Source organism: Protopterus annectens, chromosome 8.part0, assembly GCF_019279795.1.
Source record: "Protopterus annectens isolate FY-2018-M chromosome 8.part0, PAN1.0, whole genome shotgun sequence".
NCBI classification, from domain to species: Eukaryota; Metazoa; Chordata; order Ceratodontiformes; family Protopteridae; genus Protopterus; species Protopterus annectens.
The window spans coordinates 1,171,489,107-1,171,509,724 of record NC_056741.1 but is presented as its reverse complement, the minus strand read 5'-3'; the positions used below and the strand labels follow the sequence as shown (position 1 = coordinate 1,171,509,724).

Genomic DNA, 20,618 nt, shown 5'->3' with positions numbered 1-20,618 from the left:
AAAAGCCTGGTACAAATGTTAAGCCTTTATTGAGAACCATCAATTCAGTAGGTGTTAAAACATGGTCAGATAGATTTAAAACATTATGGTTAGACTAAACATTTAGTTCTGCATTGCCAGTTTGAGCAAGCCCTGAATGCTGTTTATTTGCTTTATGCTTCCTCCCCCCCGTGGTATTTGGGCCTAAAGGGACACAAGGAGAAATTCTTTTGGGAGAGGGTGATCCTGATGCAGTCTGTGAGTCATTCTCATTACAGGACGAAAGTTCATCCGTAGATGATTATTGAGGTCAGACGCCACTTTATGTTTATGTAATTTGTCAAAAGCAACATTGCATATGGTCTCTGAGGGTATTAAGATCCAATGTTTGGCACTCCAAACTATTTAAGGCTTATATTGCCAAGGATATAATGCCACGTGGTTTAAGAGTTAGAATTCAGCCTCTTGTTAGTGAAATTGATGATGAACTCACTAATGAATGGGCTGGCATTCAACATCAAGCCAGCATGTTTTTTATTAAAGCTTTGGCCAAGTTCTATGAACGTGTAATAGACAAAGAGGTTAATATTGTGTTGAGTTTAGTTAATGAGGTTAAACCTTTCGAGGGGGAATCTTTTTTTAACAAAAAATCTTACCAAAGTGGTGTCTGACCTCAATAATTTGGATGAACAATTGAAATCTAAGAAAATCAAAAAATTTAATAGAGACCAGTCAGACTACCAAGGGAGCAACCCTTTTACTATCACTAAACATGTCAAGTTTCAGTCACAACCAAGTCGTCCTTCTAAAAGGAAAATACCCAAATCTATATTAAGGAATCGTATCTCAGATACGGGATCATCTACGGATGAACTTTCGTCCTGTAATGAGAATGACTCACAGACTGCATCAGGATCACCCTCTCCCAAAAGAATTTCTCCTTGTGTCCCTTTAGGCCCAAATACCACCGGGGGGGGGGAGCATAAAGCAAATAAACAGCATTCAGGGCTTGCTCAAACTGGCAATGCAGAACTAAATGTTTGGTCTAACCATAATGTTTTAAATCTATCTGACCATGTTTTAACACCTACTGAATTGATGGTTCTCAATAAAGGCTTAACATTTGTACCAGGCTTTTTTGTATCAGAAGATACCTTTGCACAAGATGTTGTGTCCTTTTGTAGACTGCTTAATCTAAAATTATTTTTTGGAGATAATGACAGTAACTATACTTATGACAAATTTGTGTATCATAAGTCTCAGTTCTTGCCTCTGATGCATCCTGCTGTTTTGCAATTCCAAAATAATATTCTCAAGGATTTACATTTTCACAGGTCGGACTTTCGTTTGAAACCCAATAACATCTCCATGAAAGAAAAACATGCTATACAGGAATTACAGAATAATCATGATATTGGTATCATTTCAACTGATAAGGGTGGAACTGTTGTGGTTTTGAATTGGCTTGCCTATGATCAGGAAGCCAAAAGACAACTCTCAGACAATAAATACTATGCTTAGATGGCTATTAATCCCACTATGAGGTTTAAGCAAGAGATTGAGGATTTTTTGGTTCATGCCAGGGATGCAGCTATTATTGATAGTGAAGTTATGCACCAACTTTTGGTTCAGGATCCGATTAATCAATATATATACTTTTTGCCTAAGGTACATAAAGATCCTATCAATCCTTCAGGGAGGCCTGTTGTGCCAGGGAAAGGCTATATTACAGAACCCTTGTCCCTTTATCTTACCAAGCAAATCAAACCTTTGTTATCTCTTATATGCTCACGTTTACGTGACACTACCAACTTTCTACAAATTATCTCTGATTTACAACTTAAACCTGACTGGCGCTTGTGTACCTTTGATGTTAGTGCTCTTTATACTAACATTCCCCACTCTGGTGGCCTGGAGGCTTTGGCTTACTGGCTAAATGAGTCAGGTTTATATCCAGCTGAATATATTGAATTCTTGCTTGACATGGCTGCCCATGTGCTAACAAATAATGTATTTTTTTATCAAGAGACTTACTGGCAGACTAAAGGGACAGCGATGGGTTCTTCATTTGCCCCCATTTATGCCGACTTATTCATGGCCTATGTTGAACAAGATCTTATTTACAACAGCTATAATAATATTTATTTGAATCAGCTGGACATTTGGAGACGTTACCTTGACGAATGTTGGTTGGTATGGAGAGGGGGATTTGAGGAATTGTTTGATTTTCTGGCTTATTTGAATAACAACAAATGGGGTCTCCATTTTACATTACATCAGGATACTAAGACTATTACGTTCTTGGATGTTCTGGTTACCAGATTTTCAGACAATACTCTAGGTACAAAGGTGTTTAGGAAACACCCTGAATATAATACTATTCTTCATGCCTCTAGTTTCCATCCACCACATATTGCCAAAAACATACCCAAATCACAATTTATTAGAATGAAAAGGATCTGTTCTGATGAATCTTCATATCAGGAGCAGAGTAGGGACCTTATAAACAGATTTAGATGTAGGGGCTACAAAATGGGCTATGTTTTTGATGCCAGTAACAAAGTCAACAAGCTCAAAAGAAATGAGTTATTATCTTACAAGGTGCACGACTATAGTGTTACACCACCAATCAGGTTCACTACCACATTTGGCAGGAATTCGGAGAATCTCATAGAAAGTGTACAATGGCATTGGAATATCTTGCAATATGACCATGAAATATCTAACATCATTCCCAAGAGATGCCTTTTCTCCTTTAGGAAAGGTAGGAATCTAAGCAGTTGTTTCAATCATTATAAGCGCCCGCATGAATCTAACTTTTTTGAATCTTTACAAACTACACTTACAGGAGGTACTATAATTGGCTGCTATCCTTGTGGCCATTGTGTTAATTGCAATAAAGTAAGTAAAACAAAACAATTTTCAAGTAAAAATTTCCCTGTAGTGTATGATATTAAGTTTTTTGCCAATTGTAGCTCGGATTGGGTTATTTATTTGGCAACATGCACATGTGGGGCATTCTATGTAGGACAAACCTCCAGGCCACTCAGGTTCAGGATTTCTGAACACATTAGTAACATTAAGAAGGGCAGAGTTCATAATGCTTTGTATAAACATCATGTTATACATCCAACTGCCAACTTTTCATTTACTGTTACTGACATAATTAAGGGCAAAAAACAAAATAAAACAGGTTGGCACTCTTTATTAAATTCCAAAGAAAAGAAATGGATTATTAAGTTAGGTGGTTTGTTTGCACCTGGACTTAATGAGCAGTTTTAGGCTGAACCAATCATGTACTTTGTTTGAAATATAAATGACAGCATCTGGTTAGAATGTTTTACACTGAAGAAGGCTGTATAGTATTAACCAGCTGAAAACGGTTTGTTGTTTTTCCTTTGCTGTCTATATTAATAAAAGGATTTAATACCAAGGATCCAGTCTGCTGGCTTTTTCTCAGTTTTTACTTGGAATTTCTCTTGAAGCCGTGCACATGCACCCGTGCAGGAAGTACTTTTTTGTTGTTACACTGTGTATAAATAAAGGTCACACAGTCCTTCAGCCATCTAGCTAATGTGACCTTAGCAACAGCAGATCCTAATCTAGATCCACTAAAGGCCAAAAATAACTGGTCAGATTTACGAAAGTGTTTAGTCCTGTTTAAGTAAAAATGGATTTGCCTGTGTATATCTAGGGTATGTAGGCAATACTCTCCTCTGTTTGAATGGTTGGGAAAGAAAACTGGCAATTCAATGGCTTGATTAATGGATATTTCAGAGATCACTTTAGGCAGAAATGACGGATTAGTTCTCAGAGACACTTTATCTCTATGAAAAATCAAGTATGACTCTTGCTCGTGGACTAGAGCATCCCTGGGTGACTGTCCCGGAGGGGGAATCAGGGCGAAGTAGTTGCTGCATTTGTAGTTGGTCGGGGATGCAAAGAGGTTGCAGCAAGGACGGCCCCAGCGGTGGAAGATTTCCGCCACTATCAGGGGATTCAGGGACCACTCTTGAGGTTGAAGAATGCACTTGCTGAGTCTGTCTGCTATCACGTTGGAACTCCCGGGAATGTGCGTTGCTAGAAGAAAATGGTTGGTAGCCATCGCCCATTGCCATATCCTCATGGCCTCTTGACAAAGGGGGTAAGATTTGGTTCCACCTTGCTTGTTGATGTACCAGACCACTGCCATGTTGTCTGATTGAATCGCAATTGTCCCAGATGGCAGCAGGGGATGGAATGCTTGCAACGCCAGAAGCACTGCCCTCAGCTCTAGAACATTTATATGCAGAAGGGCCTCCAGTTGGGACCAAGTGCCTTGGACTGTCTGTCCCTGACATAGCCCCCCCACCCCATCAGGGAGATGTCCGTGGTCACTGTGGCCTTGGGTTGCTGGGGGGAGAAGGGGCGAGACCATTGTGAGAGATTGTGTGTCATCCACAAATTTAAATCCTGTTTGCACCTGTGGGTTACTCGAATCATGGCTGAAAGAGGATGCTGAAAAGGATACCATTGGATGAGCAGTAGCCATTGTAGAAGCCTCATGTGAAACCTGGCCAGGGGAACAATGGTGATGGAGGCTGCCATGGAACCCAACAGCTGTAGAACCGAGTGAGCCATGGATTTTTCATTTGAAAGGATTGGAATTAGTTGTTGCTTTATCCTTAAAATTCTGTGCTCTGGAATAGCAGCTCTGCAGTTTTTTTGTGTCCAAGATAACCCCTATGAATTCTGTCGACTGAGATGGGGTGAGATTGGATTTCTGCCAGTTTATGGTTATGCCTAGCCTTTGAGCAGCGAGGAGAGAATATGCCAGGGCTTTTTCCAGTAGATGTCTGGTGAGGGCGGAAATGAGCCAGTCATCTAGGTATGGAAACACCTGGAATCCTTGAGGTCGCAAGTGAGCTGTGACAACTTCCATGCACTTTGTGAACACTCTGGGGGCTGTAGAAAGTCTGAAGGGCTGTAATCTGAACTGGTAGTGACTGGCTCCCACACGGAAGTGCAGAAATCTTCTTGATGACCTGTCCACCTTTATGTGGTAGTGCGCATCTTGAAGATCTATAGAGCACATGCAATTGTCTTTTTCCAAAAAAGGGAGGATAGACTGTATAGTGACCATCTAGAATTTTTGTACTCTCACAAACTTGTTCAATACACTGAGATCCAAAATTGGTCTCCAGTCCCCGGTTTTCTTTGGCACCGAAAATAGTCTTGAGTAGACTCCGGATCCTATCTGGTCTGGAGGGACTATTTGGATGACTCTTTTTCTTAGCAGCTTTTCTATCTCTAGTGCTGCTTCTTCCCTTTGACTGGGTGGAACGTCTGGAAGATTTTTTGAAGGGACGGGACAAAGATCGAAGGGGATATGATAACCTCTGGTTATGATCCTTTATACTCAAGAATCGGTGGTGATGGTTAGCCAGGTTGAAGGGTACAAGGAGAAACATCCCCCAACCACTTCCAGAGGAAAGGAGTTGGGCCGCTCTTCAGGAGCGCTGGTAGGATTGACCAGGGAAAGAATCCCTGGAAACCTGGTTACACAGTCCCCCTCTACCCCAAAAGGAGTGTCTTCCCTGTGAGTTTCCCCCTCTGCCTTTGGGGGAGAAGTCGACCTGTCTGTCACGGAAAGGACCCTGAGATTTCTTGAACCATATCTTCCCACTCTTTTGGTTTCGGGAGAAATCACGTTGAGGGGAAGAATATCAGACACCTACAGCAGAAAGGGTCTTACCATCCTGTTCACATCTGGCCAATGTGCTTTTAACTTTGGGCCCAAACAACGAGGAGGGATCAATGGGGGCATTAGGAAAGGAAAACTTAAAAGATTCCATGAAGTTGCACAAGCGCATCCAGGCATGTTGTCTCAAGACTGCAGCTGAACTCGCCGCTCTAGTTGCTCCTTCTGATGCATGAGATATCAATCGCATAGAGGAGTTAGATATAGACTCAATGGTGGCCAGCTGAGAGGCCACTTTGTCACAGACCTCATCAGACACTGCACCAGCCAAGGTTTCAGAGAGCTCAGAAACCAGATCCCTTTGAAGCCTGGTAAAATGTGCCATATAATTCAAGGACCTAATAGCAAAGGTCGCTGAAGCAAGGGTGTGCTTCCCTATTCTGTCCAGGGCCCGGGACTCTCTGTTAGGTGGATGGACAGTCTGGCTTTCTTCTTCTGCCAGGTCCTTTTTTGTTGTGGCCACCACCACCAAATCATCTACAGGAAGACCTTTCGACCCATGGGGATCCAAACAAGGAGGGGACAAGATCTTATCTGGCCTCCGGGGAATAGCTTTGATGGTATCAGGGGCCTTCCAAGCACGCTACATGATGAACTTGACAAGTTCATCGGCAGGTGGAGTAACCCAGGAGGTAGGGGGCCGGGTGTGAAAGGCCTGCAGGAAAACAGATTCCTCAAGGGTCGGATTAGAGGACTGCCAGTCACCTCTCTGTTTCAGGATTTTGAGGATATCGCCAAAGGATACCTCAGAGGGTGACCAAGGGGATCCTTCCCCCTCATCGAAATCTGTGTCTTCGGTGAGGGACTCCTCTGTGGAGTCCATGTGTTTCCTCTTGCATAAACTTTTCCGGTGGACCTCCTCAACGGGAGAAGCTGAGGAAGACAACAGAAAGGGGGATTCCTGAGGAAATATGTCCTGAGTCCCTTGCACCTGGTGTCCACTAGGTGCGACTTGTGAAACAAGTGTACCAGAGGAGGGCGGAGGTATAGACAGTCTGGTATCGCCAGCAGCAGCGAAAGCCTTCTCCATCAGTTGGAAGGCTGGTCCACCCGGAGAAGAGTGTATGTCTAGGACAGGGGGCACTATGGGGCCAATATGGTGCTATGAGGATTACCTTGCTCTTCAACCACCGGGCTTTCTTCAGAAACTGGGGAATGAGAGGAAAGGGTGGAAATGCACAGAGAAGACCCGAGGGCCAATCATGGACTAGAGCGTCCCTGGGTGACTCTCCCGGAGGTGGAATCAGGGTGAAGTAGTTGCTGCATTTGTAGTTGGTCGGGGATGCAAAGAGGTCACAGCAAGGACAGCCCCAGCGGTGGAAGATCTCCGCCACTATCAAAGGATTCAGGGACCATTTGTGAGGTTGAAGAATGCACCTGCTGAGTCTGTCTGCTATCACGTTGGAACTCCCGGGAATGTGTGTTGCTAGAAGAAAACGGTTGGCAGCCATCGCCCATTGCCATATCCTCATGGCCTCTTGACAAAGGGGGTAAGATTTGGTTCCACCTTGCTTGTTGATGTACCAGACCACCGCCATGTTGAGTGATTGAATCACAATTGTCCCAGATGGCAGCAGGGGATGGAATGCTTGCAACGCCAGAAGCACCGCCCTCAGCTCTAGAACATTTATATGCAGATGTGCCTCCAGTTGGGACCAAGTGCCTTAGACTGTCTGTCCCTGACATAGCCCCCCCCACCAGGGAGGCATCTGTGGTCACTGTGGCGTTGGGTTGCTGGGGGGAGAAGGGGTGAGACCATTGTGAGAGATTGTGTGTCATCCACCAATTTAAATCCTGTTTGCACCTGTGGGTTACTGGAATCATGACTGAAAGAGGATGCTGAAAAGGATACCATTGGGTGAGCAGTAGCCATTGTAGAAGCCTTATGTGAAACCTGGCCAGGGGAACAATAGTGATGGAGGCTGCCATGGAACCCAACAGCTGTAGAACCGAGTGAGCCGTGGATTTTTCCTTTGAAAGGATTGGAATTAGTTGTTGCTTTATCCTTAATATTCTGTGCTCTGGAATAGCAGCTCTGCAGTTTTTTTGTGTCCAAGATAACCCCTATGAATTCTGTCAACTGAGATGGGGTGAGATTGGATTTCTGCCAGTTTATGGTTATGCCTAGCCTTTGAGCAGCGAGGAGAGAGTATTCCAGGGCTTTTTCCAGTAGATATCTTTTTCCAGTAGATGTCTGGTGGGGGTGGAAATGAGCCAGTCGTCTAGGTATGGAAACACTTGGAATCCTTGAAGTCGCAAGTGAGCTGTGACAACTGCCATGCACTTTGTGAACACTCTGGGAGCTGTAGAGAGTCTGAAGGGCAGTAATCTGATCTGGTAGTGACTGGCTCCTTCACGGAAGCGCAGAAATCTTCTTGATGGCCAGTCCACCTTTATATGGTAGTACGCATCTTGAAGATTTATCGAGCACATCCAATCGTCTTTTTCCAAAAGTGGGAGGATAGACTATATAGTGACCATCTGGAATTTTTGTACTCTCACAAACTTGTTCAATACACTGAGATCCAAAATTGGTCTCCAGTCCCCGGTTTTCTTTGGCACCAGAAATAGTCTTGATTAGAATCCGGATCCTATCTGGTCTGGAGGGACTATTTGGATGATTCTTTTTCTTAGCAGCTTTTCTATCTCTAGTGCTGCTTCTTCCCTTTGGCTGGGTGGAACATCGGGAAGATTTTTTGAAGGGACGGGACAAAGATCGAATGGGATATGATAACCTCTGGTTATGATCCTTTGTACCCAAGAATCGGTGGTGATGGTTAGCCAGGCGGAAGGGTACAAGGAGAAACGTCCCCTAATCACCTCCAGAAGAAAGGAGTTGGACCACTCTTCAGGAGCGCTGGTAGGACTGATCAGGGAACAAATCCCTGGAACCCTGGTTACGCGGTCCCCCTCTGCCCCAAAGGAGCGTCTTCCCTGTGAGTTTCCCCCTCTGCCTTTGGGGGAGAACTCAGCCTGTGTGTCATGGAAAGGACCCTGAGATTTCTTGAACCATATCTTCCCACTCTTTTGGTTTCAGGAAAAAGCATGTTGAGGGGAAGAATAACAGACACCTATGGCAGAAAGGGTCTTACCGTCTTGTTCACATGCGGCCAGTGTGCTTTTAACTTTGGGCCCAAACAACGAGGAAGGCTCAATGGGGTAATTAGGAAAGAAAAACTTAAAAGAGATTATGCGAAGTTGCACAAGCGCATCCAGGCGTGTCGTCTCAAGACCAGGGCTGAACCCGCCGCTCTAGCAGCTCCTTCTGATGCGTGAGATATCAAGTTGCATAGAGGAGTTAGATATAGACTCAATGGTGGCCAGCTGAGAGGCCACTTTGTCTCGGACCTCATCAGACACTGCACCAGCCAAGGTTTCAGAGAGCTCAGAAACCAGATCCCTTTGAAACCTGGTAAAATGTGCCATATAATTCCGGGACCTGATAGCAAAGATCGCTGAAGCAAAGATGCGCTTCCCTATTCTGTCCAGGGCCCGGGACTCTCTGTTAGGCGGATGGACAGTGTGACTTTCTTCTTCTGCCAGATCCTTTTTTGTTGTGGCCGCCACCACCAAAGCATCTACAGGAAGACCTTTGGACCAATGGGGATCCGAAGCAGGAGGGGACAAGATCTTATCTGGTCTCCGGGGAATAGCTTTGATGGTGTCAGGGGCCTTCCAAGCATGCTGCATGATGAACTTGACAAGTTCATCGGCAGGTGGAGTAACCCAGGAGGTAGGGGGCTGGGCGCAAAAGGCCTGCAGGAACAAAGATTCCTCAGGGGTTGGATTAGAGGACTTCCAGTCACCTCTCTGTTTCAGGATTTTGAGGATATGGCCAAAGGATACCTCAGAGGGTGACCGAGGGGATCCTTCCCTCTCATCGAAATCTGTGTCTTCGGTGAGGGACTCCTCTGTGGAGTCCATGTGCTTCCTCTTGCACAAATGTTTCTGGTGGGCCTCCTCAGTGGGAGAAGCTGGGGAAGACAACGGAAAGGGGGGATTCCTGTGGGAATATATATGTCCTGAGGCCCTTTCACCCGGTGTCTGCTAGGTGCAACTTGTGAAACCAGTGTACTAGAGGAGGGTGGAGGTATAGACAGTCCGGTATTGCCAGCAGCAGCGAAAGCCTTCTCCATCAATTGGAAGACTGGTCCACCTGGAGAGGAGTGTATGTCTAAGACAGGGGGCACTCCTCCCCTAAGTGGCTCAGCCTGCCGACCCAGAGTCCCTGGATGGCTGTGGAGCAGCAAGCTATGCGTGTCACAGCTGACATCCTGGGTCATAGCAAAACGTTCCTACCACAGAGGCAACTGCAGTTCCTTAGTGAGATCCATAAAGGGAACCGCAGAAGGAGAAGACTGTACTATATCCATGGACTTCAAAGTCAATGAAGGAGGAGAATAAGAAGGTGTCTTTGGAGATAGGTGATCACCTCCCAAGGAAGGATAGTTCCTGAGGGGTGGAATACCTCTGGCCAAGAATGCCTGGTCCACAAGATGCAACACATCATGTTCAGAAAGGCTTCTAGTGGACCTCACAGAGACTGAGGGAGAAACAGGCCTGTCCACAAAATAGGCAGACTCGGTGCCCATCTCATCTGACCGCACCGAGGACAACGGTGCCGAGAAAGACTGAACTACTGTAGTCTGCACCAAAGAAGTCATCGGTGCCAATGTCACTGTCTGCACCGACACAGGGATCGGTGCCGAAGTGGTTGTTGGTGCCGAAGCTGGAACCGACAAAACTGGAGTCAATAATAAAGGCCTCGGTTCCGAGGAAGATCTCGGAGCTGATGCGGTCAAGGTCTGTGCTGCCTGAATGTTTGATGCCGATACAGTGGTAATGTTCTGAACCGAGGAGCCCCTCTGTGCCAATATGTATAAGGCTGCAGGAGAGGATGGAGCCGAAATCACTAATGGAGCCGAAGGCCTCGGTGCAGAAGGTCTGGGCACCAAAAGTACTGGGGCTGACTGAGAGAGCTCCAGAGCCAAAATTTTAGCCTTTTTAGGTTTTGGTTGGTGAGAGTCCCCAGCCAGGGACAAAAGCAAGGATTTAGCCTTAGTAGAAACATCCATTTTCTTATGGGCTTTAGGAGGGGTTGAGACCTCTGACCCAGAAATAGCCTCTGAAAAGGGAGATTTTAGAAGTCCCTTCAGTATCAGCTTGTTTTTCCTTTCTAATAAAGTTCTATTAGAAAAGTTCTCACAAATAGTACAAGGTGATTCAACAGATAAATGGGAAGCTCCCAAACAATAAACACACAAAGAGTGTGCATCAGACGTAGGCAGTTTGTGTCCATGATCAGAACACCGCTTAAACCCCAGACTACCTTTTTTATCTGTCATATTAACTAATAGAAAAGTACCAACAATGGTACAAGAGAGTACCCAAAGGTATGAAAGAGAAAGGGAAAAAAGATTACCAATGATGGTAAAGAGAAAATTACCTCGCGGTAAAAATGGTAAGTAAAGGACAGAAAAAACCTGAGGAAATTATGAATGCTAGATACAATAGGGCAAGAGACAATAAAATATCAACTTTTCTGACAAAAAATTAATTTGTAAAGCAATTAAACAACAATTGACTGTACTTAGCTCAAGAGAAGTAGCTTGACACGACCGGATGGCAAGGCGGCAAACGAAATCTGAAGTAACAGGGAGAGGGGGATTGTGGGTAAGAGTTTAGCTTGAGTGTTTGAAGCTGGTGCGAGCTTGGAAAATGGCCGGCTCGGTTCCGAGCTCGGAACCGATACCCATGCGTAAGGAATGAACGAGGATTAATAATAATCAGATTTCTTCGTTATCTTGCTCTCCTTTCTAACTCAAAGTTGTTTTTTTCTCTCCACAAGCAAGTTTAACATGTCAAGGAGACACATGATTTTCCCTTCCCTGAATGCACCTTTTTTCACACATGGCATTAATATTGTTACTTAACATGAATTTATTCTCTGGATGTTTAATGGACCTGGTAGGGATTTCTTCTTAAAAACCCATTAAGATTAAGCTTGTTCTCTGCAAACAAGAAGCCAAGATCCCAATGCTTGACTGGGAAGGCCTTTACTCCTTGTTCCATTTGTTATACCCCCTTCTCCAGTCAGATCCTTCACTAGGATAGGGTGAAGACACAGCTTCCAGAAGCACAAGCTGTTAGGGGGCATTACTGTCAGGGGCAAATGGTGAGGGACTGCAACATTATTATTGCTTTAGGAAACCATGAGTATTTCATAGCTTCACAGATAAATGCTGACAATGCATTTGCAGTCATGGTAGAAGCAATGAAGCACTCAGTGGGATTAACCATAGCAAGCACCTTTTTATAGTTGTAGCAAAAGTGGCACAGAATTCTTAGCATCCCATACCCATGGGTTTTGTCTTAGTACAATTTTTCAACCAGTTACATGCGCAACAAATGCCAGTCATGCTTCAATTTGATTTTGAACTCTATATTCAAATTTGTAAATACTATTAATGACTGAGTTAATCATAAGGGAAGGTAAAATGGTGAAATACTGAAATTCACACTGGTGTTTCTTGTGAACTAAACCTAGTGAGAACACAGTAAACCATGGAAATAGTAAAAGTGTAAAACAAATCAGCTTCTCTGTTGAACTGAATTTCTTTTTTCCAATACCCTCCAAACCATGGCTTCCTTGCTGTTGACTTGGTTTGAGATTTTTACATGCAACACCCTGTACTCAATTCATTGGCCTGAAGTGGCAATCTCCTACTGAATTCCTGCACCAAAAATGTCGCAAAATGTTGATCTTGTTAACCAAAAAGGAAGAACTTCAACATGTTCCATTTAATAAGCATTTTTGGGTGTGCTGTACACTGTCTGCCCCTTACTAATAAATGTGGCTCCCCTCCAACAACTGACGTCACATATCTGACCTTCCTGCCTAATTTTAATAAACCATCCTGTTTGAATCCTATTAAACACCCCGATTTCTTTCCTAAAACATATAAATGCTGTATGTAAACTGTCATTTGAAGAAGAAATATGCATAAATTTACAAGATTTCCATTTACATATAGTATAATTGAAAGGGTCTATATTAGAACACTGAAGTTTCAAAACTTCGAGTGTTCTAATATCAACCCATTTTCAGGGAAAGAATTTGGTTGTCCATTTCTGTTGCTTCGTATTTTCAGCGCTGTGGTGGAAAATTACAGGTCGGGTTCAGGTAAGTGTGCAATTGTGTGGACGTGAGGGTTAGGGCGGGTTAGGTGAGTTAGGGTTAGGGCGCGGGTCAGGTAACTGTGCGATTGTGTGGACGTGAGGGTTAGGGTGCAGGTGAGGTAACTGTGCGATAGTGATGGACCTTAGGGTTAGGGTTTGGTTAAGGTAAGTGGATAGTTAGTGGTGTATGTACAGTTTAGTGTAGGGTTACGTGTAATAGTTTAGGTGTATGTGTGTGGATTGCTGTTTGTTTGGAGTGCTTGTGTTGTGTGTATGTGTTTTTGAACAGCAAATTTTTCCCTAGGAAAAAATTCGCTGTTCCGTATGTTTGATGTTTTCAACTTTCGTTGAATAGTGTTCGATATTAGAACACTCAAAGTTTTGAAACTTCGGTGTTCTAATATAGGCCCTAATTGAAAGCTCAGCATGACGTACCCACATAAGTTAGGTTCATTCCCCCTTCAAAAATGACTACTTTATCTACAGGGATGAGTATGAGTGCCACACTTCCCATCTCACTGCCTTATCTGTGGCTATAAGTCTGCTCAACCTTGTGCATACTACAAATAGTCCTTACTGCCACTTGTACTATGCACCTCTCTGGTGGTCAGGTAATAAGATAACACTGGGAGCCCCTGCTCCAGTATTTACTCCATCATGAGGGTCATAAAGTAGACAGATTATAATTCCCAGTTTTTCTAAGTCCTGGACCTAAACTTGAAAGTTTTGCAATTAACTATGTCTGCCAGTGCAGCCACCGCTTGGTAGTCCCTGGGCAGTTCTGATCTACTGTGCTCTTTAAAGCATTAGGATCTATTAAACCAAACATTTTATTAAATTCGCCTTCCAAATATTTTCTTTCACTATTTCTGAAATGTGCACTGCTATGTATGTTCATATTGCCAAGATGTAAGTGGCTAAAAGGCCACCTCATCCTCTCCCCTACCTGGAAAGGTTATGAACAACAAGCCCAAAAGGGAAACCTCACTGATTCAAAGGAGACACACCACTTCGAGGTGCATGCTACAGGGCTGCAATGACCCTCAAATGCTAAAGGGCATGCATCCCCAAGCTGGTGTTCACCATGCTGAGACTTGATTCATCCAGAGATTCAAAAAGTTACTGATTTCCATCTAATTTATTTTTAGTGTCCAGTGCACCATTAACTGCATTTCTTGGATTTTGCATGGTGTTCTCTGCACTCTGCTTCAGTTTAGGCTCTCATGCACTCAACTGGTTCACTGCTTCCCATGGGTCTGGTGCCCCTACCACTGTTGGAGCAATTTGAATCTATTTTCCCTAAGTTAGGCAGTTTCTTCCTCTTCTCACCCGTCCCTTCCTCTGTTGCCACCATCTTCATCTGCCAGTACTCCATCGCTAGTTTGGCTGTCTTGGATATGAGAGCTTTCAACCTAGTTCAAAAGATGTAGATATGATCTTTGTGGCAAAAGCTGAAATAAACAAGAAAAAAGAGACTGAAGTTGGAGAGTGTACCAAAACTATCAGAACAGACAACAAAACATGATCCTTGATATTCTATGTATTCGTCTATGGGGAGGTAAATGAGCAGGAGGTGGGGGTATGGTTTTGTAGAGGGTAAGGAGGAAGGAATTAACCATTAGTGTAGCTAGTAAAATGTAGCTTGTCCTCCACTTTGACCACAGAATGTTTTGGAATGTATATCTAGAGAAAACAGGTTCCTAATTCTGAAATTAAAAAAAAAATGTAATTGTTGAGCCTCATGTTTGTTAGCTATTCCTTTGTGATTGCATTTCATAGATGTTATTTTTGATTAACAGTAGAACAGAAAGACTTGATATATCCTTCTTTGATATGAAGTTTCCACAGGACAAGTTGGAGAGTTCTGGGAAGTATATCATCTTCCTGGGTTTTGATTTGGAAGTTGATATTTCTAAATGACCATTCAGCTTTCAAGAGAGTAAGGTCATGTTGTTAAAGAGCAAATCACATTTTTCCAAAAACTAAGGTCAAGGCAGAACTGGTCATATCCCTCCTTTGGTAGCAAAAAACATCTCTGGATGAGCTGTAGTAGTTACGGGTAAAGTACAAACGTGATAATCATACCTTTATCCCACTGAATTTTGATCAAACATTGTCTAGAATTGAGAATAACTTCCTGGCAGATCGATTCAGTGCCAACTTCACCCCCCCTCTCACCCCCTAAATGGCCCATCTCAATACCGGAAGATTGCGAAATTCCGGTAATAACGGCCACACAGGTAAAAAATGCACTCTCCAAAGCTAAGAATACAGCATCCATGGGACCAGATGACATCCCAGGCTGTGCACTACATGAACTACAATATGAACTGGCACCTCACCTAAGTGTCATGTTTAATCATAGCCTCACCTCAGGTTTCGTGCCCACTGAGTGGCGCACAGCTACAGTTATCCCACTCCACAAGGGGGGATCCACCTTGGATCCTGGAAACTACCGTCCCATCAGCCTGACAAGCCTTATCTGCAAGGCCATGGAGCGTATTATCATGGAACTTATAAACAAAGACATTAGCAACCTTCAAACACTGGACCCCACCCAGTTTGGGTTCGTGAAGGGCCGATCTTGTCTCCTGAACTTGATTAACCTCTTCGAATCAGTCTCCAGAGCCATGGACAAGGGTAAGGTGGTCCACACAGCCTATCTAGACCTTGCCAAGGCCTTTGACACCATCCCCCACTCTGGAATCATAGATAAACTTACTAAGCTGGGCATTAATCCCTACGTCACCCAATGGGTTGCTAACTGGCTTACTGATAGAACCCACACTGTAAAAGTAGCCGACTCCAAATCCAGCTCCAGACAAGTGACAAGTGGAGTACCTCAGGGTTCAGTCCTGGGACCGCTCTTGTTTGGCATCTACTTCTCTGAAGTACAGGCCAACACTAAGGGACTCTGAATAACAAAGTTTGCAGATGACTGCAAACTGGGAGCCATTATTGAATCCCCAAATGATGTGGACACTGTACAAAAGGGCCTTACAGAAACAGATGCTTGGTGCCAGAGCCATGGGCTCAAGCTCAATGCCAAGAAATGTATAGTAATCCCCTTTGGGAAAAAACATGTATCCGTGAATTACCATATAGGTGGCAGTACACTAAACACTGAAAGTTTGATAAGAGACTTAGGGACACAGGTGGACAGTGGTCTCACCTTCAATAACCACATCGCCACAACAGTCAGGAAATCCTTCTATGTGGCACACCTCATCACTAAGGGCTTTTCATCCAGAAAAAAGGAGGTCATTGTCCCACTGTACTCATCCCTCATTAGACCCATTACAGAATACAATGCTTTGTTTGGTATGTACCTCTCACGATATCTGCAACAACTGGAAAGGCTACAGAAATACCTCACTAAAAGAATCACAGGCCTAAAGCAGATGCCCTACGCTGACCACCTTAAAAAACTCCAGCTATACTCTGTCGCATATCGTCTACTCAGAGGCAATCTTTGCTTAACATACAAGGCCATGTCAAACCCAGAGCTGTTGGACATGCTACACTTAAGGAAATCCCAATCCCTCAGAGCCACACGCTCCAGGGATCTAAACCTTGTCATCACAATAAACAAAACATGCTGGAGGGATAGGTTCCTGGCCCAGAGACTCCCCAGACTCTGGAATAGATTGCCCATACATGTCAAGCAGAGTGCCTCTTTGGTCCTCTTCAAAAGGAACCTTGATGATTGGATGGGAGAAAGGAAATTCACCCTGGGGATCATGTCAGTCACCCTGTTAGACAGGGGTCCAGGGAAGTAAATAGTGTGGGAAGAAATAGCAAGGGAATTGTTGTGGCTAGGCTTGTATAGGCCCTAGGGCTGATAGCCTAGTACCATCCTATGAACCTATGAACCTATAAACAAGGTATAAATTCAAATTCAGGCTGGTTAGATCATCTGTTATCAGTATCATTATGTTTCCAAGGCTTTTCAATTTTTGTAATTGTAACATTTTGATTTAGTATATTCCAACAGAGTTCCATAAACCTTGTAATAAATAAATTGTAATAAATAAATTTGGGTGGCGCAGTGGTGCAGCGGTTAATGCTGTCGCCTCACTGCAAGAGGTTCTTTGGTTTGATTCTCGGCTGGGGTGCCTTCTGTGCGGAGGTTGCATGTTCTCCCTGCGTTCACGTGGGTTTCCGCCGGGTACTCTGGTTTCCTCCCACATTGTAAAGACATGCTTCTGGAGCATTTTCTCCCCGGGCCTCCGCTGAAAACAGGATCTGTGGAACCTAGTCGGACTTTCCCGGTCAACAAATGTTAAATAAAAATAAAAAAATAAATAAATAATGCTGAAATTCCTTTAGAAGAACAGTGTCTTTCATATCAGTTTGAATGACCTCTTAGACCCAAAAAGTAGAGGATGATTTAACTTTTGCATCTTACAGCTTTTCTACTCATTGTCTAGGATGGTAAAACTGTTTAGTATTTCTAGTTAGTTTGTGTCAAATCTAATTAATGTCCCCTTGGATTAAGGTAATCAAATAATTAATAAGCAGTTTTCATATTGCCATAAAATTCTGGTGTATACTTTTTCAAAACTCATCTTATATATTAAGGCCCTAATCTTAGAGGTTTATTATCCTCCAAGGAGGTTTGACTGGTTAAAAGAATTTATGTTACTGCAACCACTTCTTAACAATCATAATATTTTAATCAAAAGCAACCTTTTCAGATTTTCACAATTTCCTACAGTAGTTATTTCCTTGTGTCACATTACTGAAAATAATGCAATATTATCAACTGAAGACATTAGGAATTGTTTGAAAATTAAGAAAACTGTCATCCTTGCTTGTAAATGTTATGATAACTGCTGTTGTTAAATTACCCTTAGTCTTCAGAGTTGATACAAGTAAACACAGGTGTATGTCATGATCTGTCTTTTCCTTACATTTCTGCATACCTATCAAATGTCTAGATTTTTGCAGAATGTCTAGATTTTTGCCTTATATTTTTGGGTTTTGCCTCCTAAAAACTGTGGTTTTCTGGCAAATCACAGAGGACTGACGATAAATAATGACATATATTTGGACTTATGTTGATAAATAACGATGTACATTTGAGTATCAGACTTGTATCCCCCTCAAAATGCATGCTAACTTAAATCCTATTCTTCTAGAAAGCTTTTATATTTGTAAGAACAATATTAAAATCCGTCCCTATTTTTAACCTTTGCCCACCATTATTTTAGGTTTTGTCCAGATTTCCTCTACTAAGTGGTAGAGAGGTATGCATTTCACTATTAAGATTTTCATAATGCTCAGTATGCATATTTCAAACTACTTACCACCGTTAACATGTTTAATATATTTCCTTATTAGGAATTAGTTTGGGAAAATGTATAAAAGATTTACCCTGTACTAAACTTATTTGACAATATTTTTGTCTATACACATTACCTACCTGTTACACTATTTATTTAGCAGATATAGCTAAATTATCTATACACTTTACTATATGTGAGGATAGTTTAGTTGCTGATGTGATCCATGTTTTTTATTGGCTCTGCAAATCATTTCATCCTTGTGTGGCCACTTTTGGTAAACAACTTTGAAAACATCAGGTTCATTAAAGATAAAAGTGACTGTAAATGGCATTACTTCTTATTATATACTGCCATTTACTATCAGTCATGTTACAATTATCTGTGTTTGGCTCACATTTTATAACAAAGCATTAGTTAAACAGAGATGGATTTTCATTCGAGTTACAAAAGTAATTTTAGACAAGGATTATTTTCAATTAAATATCCGCACAAATTTTTTTGGACCAGCAATATACTTCCAGACTTGTGTTGTCACCTCAACAAGCTTTGTTACCTGACAAAAATCTTCAATAGCTCTTTTTCTGACTCATAAGGATAAATTTGCTTCATTAGAAATGACATGGTGTGTGTGTGTGTGTGTGTGTGTGTGTGTGTGTGTGTGTGTGTGTGTGTGTGTGTGTGTGTGTGTGTGTGTGTGTGTGTGTGTGTGTGTGTATAATAGATATATATATATATATATATATATAGAGAGAGAGAGAGAGAGAGAGAGATATCTATATATGTCTATATCTATATATATATATATATATATATATATATATATATATATATATATGTATATGGATCACCTTCGATTTACTGAAACGCCAAACTGCCGAAACACAAATCACCGACACCAAAAGACCGACAACAAAAAATACCGACAACGCAAAACACCGAACACCATTACACCGACACACTACACGTAAACAACACAGTACACTACATGACATATCCACTAGCCCTAACCCAAACCCTAACCCTAAGGTCCGACACTACCGCACACTTACCCTACCTGCACCCTAACCCTAACTCACTTACCCACCCCTAACCCCAAGGTCCGACACTACCGCACACTTACCCTACCTGCACCCAAACCCTAACTCACTTACCCACCCCTAACCTCAAGGTCCGACACTACCGCACACTCACCCTACCTGCACCTAACCCTAACTCACTTAACCCACCCTAAAACATAAACCCGTCACTAACACACACTTACATTACCCAAACCCTAACTTTGACACTACCGCACACTCACCTTTCACACACCCTAACCCTACATCCCTCACTATTGCACACTTACCTGTCCGCTCCCTAATCCTAAATCCCTCACTATCGATACTTACCAAGTCGCTTACACATTCCCCTTGTCAGTCTTCCGCTGTCGGGATTCCAGCGTGTCGGTCAACTGCGTTGTCGGTCCGCTCGCTCCTCTTCCGCGTGTCGGCGAATCGCGTTCGTCAACTGAAGGTGATCCATATATATATATATATATATATATATATATATATATATATATATATATATATATATTCTGCTGGATGACTTTGCATTATCTGTACTGCTGTGTACATAAGACATGTCATAGTCTTGCTGCTGACTCACCTATTTTCTTGTATGTCTGTGTACTGGGATTTGTATGTTAACTCTTTAAATGTGCACAGTAGTGATGTCAGAATGTCATGTTTGTCATATTTATTTAGTTATATTTTTCATATTTTTGCCATAAGAAGATATTAAAATATAATTACTGAAAAAGATCACATTGTACTATTTTTTTATTCTGCACCTCTCTCTACATACATGAACCAACATTCCTCCAACAGTAGAAAGGACAAATGCAGTAAAAGGGTTAAGGTAGGTAATATATATTACATCTGCCAGCTGAAGGTAATGAAATTGAAGCCAGGACTGCAGAAAGTAGTTAATTAGTACCTCACAGCTATATCACCTTTACCTAACTGCCAGCTTCTCGGGCATGCTTTATTTAGGCTGTTGTTGACTTTTTTCCTTTATGACCTAGTCAGCCCACCTCCCTTAAAACTCTAATTAAGATATATTCCACAACAAGAGTCAAATTACTGACCCAGAAACTGTGAAGCACAATGAACAACCTCTGAACTATTATTACTGTAACCATTTTCACTTTACAAACAGGTGACTTCCAACTTCAAGCAGTAACCTTGGCCTTCTTGAAAGTAACTTTTCTCCTTTTATTTTCCAAATCCCTGCATATCAGCACAACTTCTGGTAAAACATGCTAGAGCAGAAAGCTGTTTACTCAATTACTTTAAATTAAGCCTTGTTTTCCTTCTTATTGAGTTAGTAACCAGCCTAGTTCTAACAACAACACTTGCTTCAATTCAACCTCTGGAACTTCTCCGAGTGAA

At 42.6% G+C, this 20,618-nt stretch overlaps 1 protein-coding gene across 1 annotated transcript in view; it reads left to right on the top strand.

The window, feature by feature from the left end:
• LOC122808423 (carcinoembryonic antigen-related cell adhesion molecule 5-like) overlaps positions 1-20,618 on the top strand; it is a 1,123,850-nt gene that overhangs the window by 20,884 nt on the left and 1,082,348 nt on the right. The window lies entirely within an intron of this gene.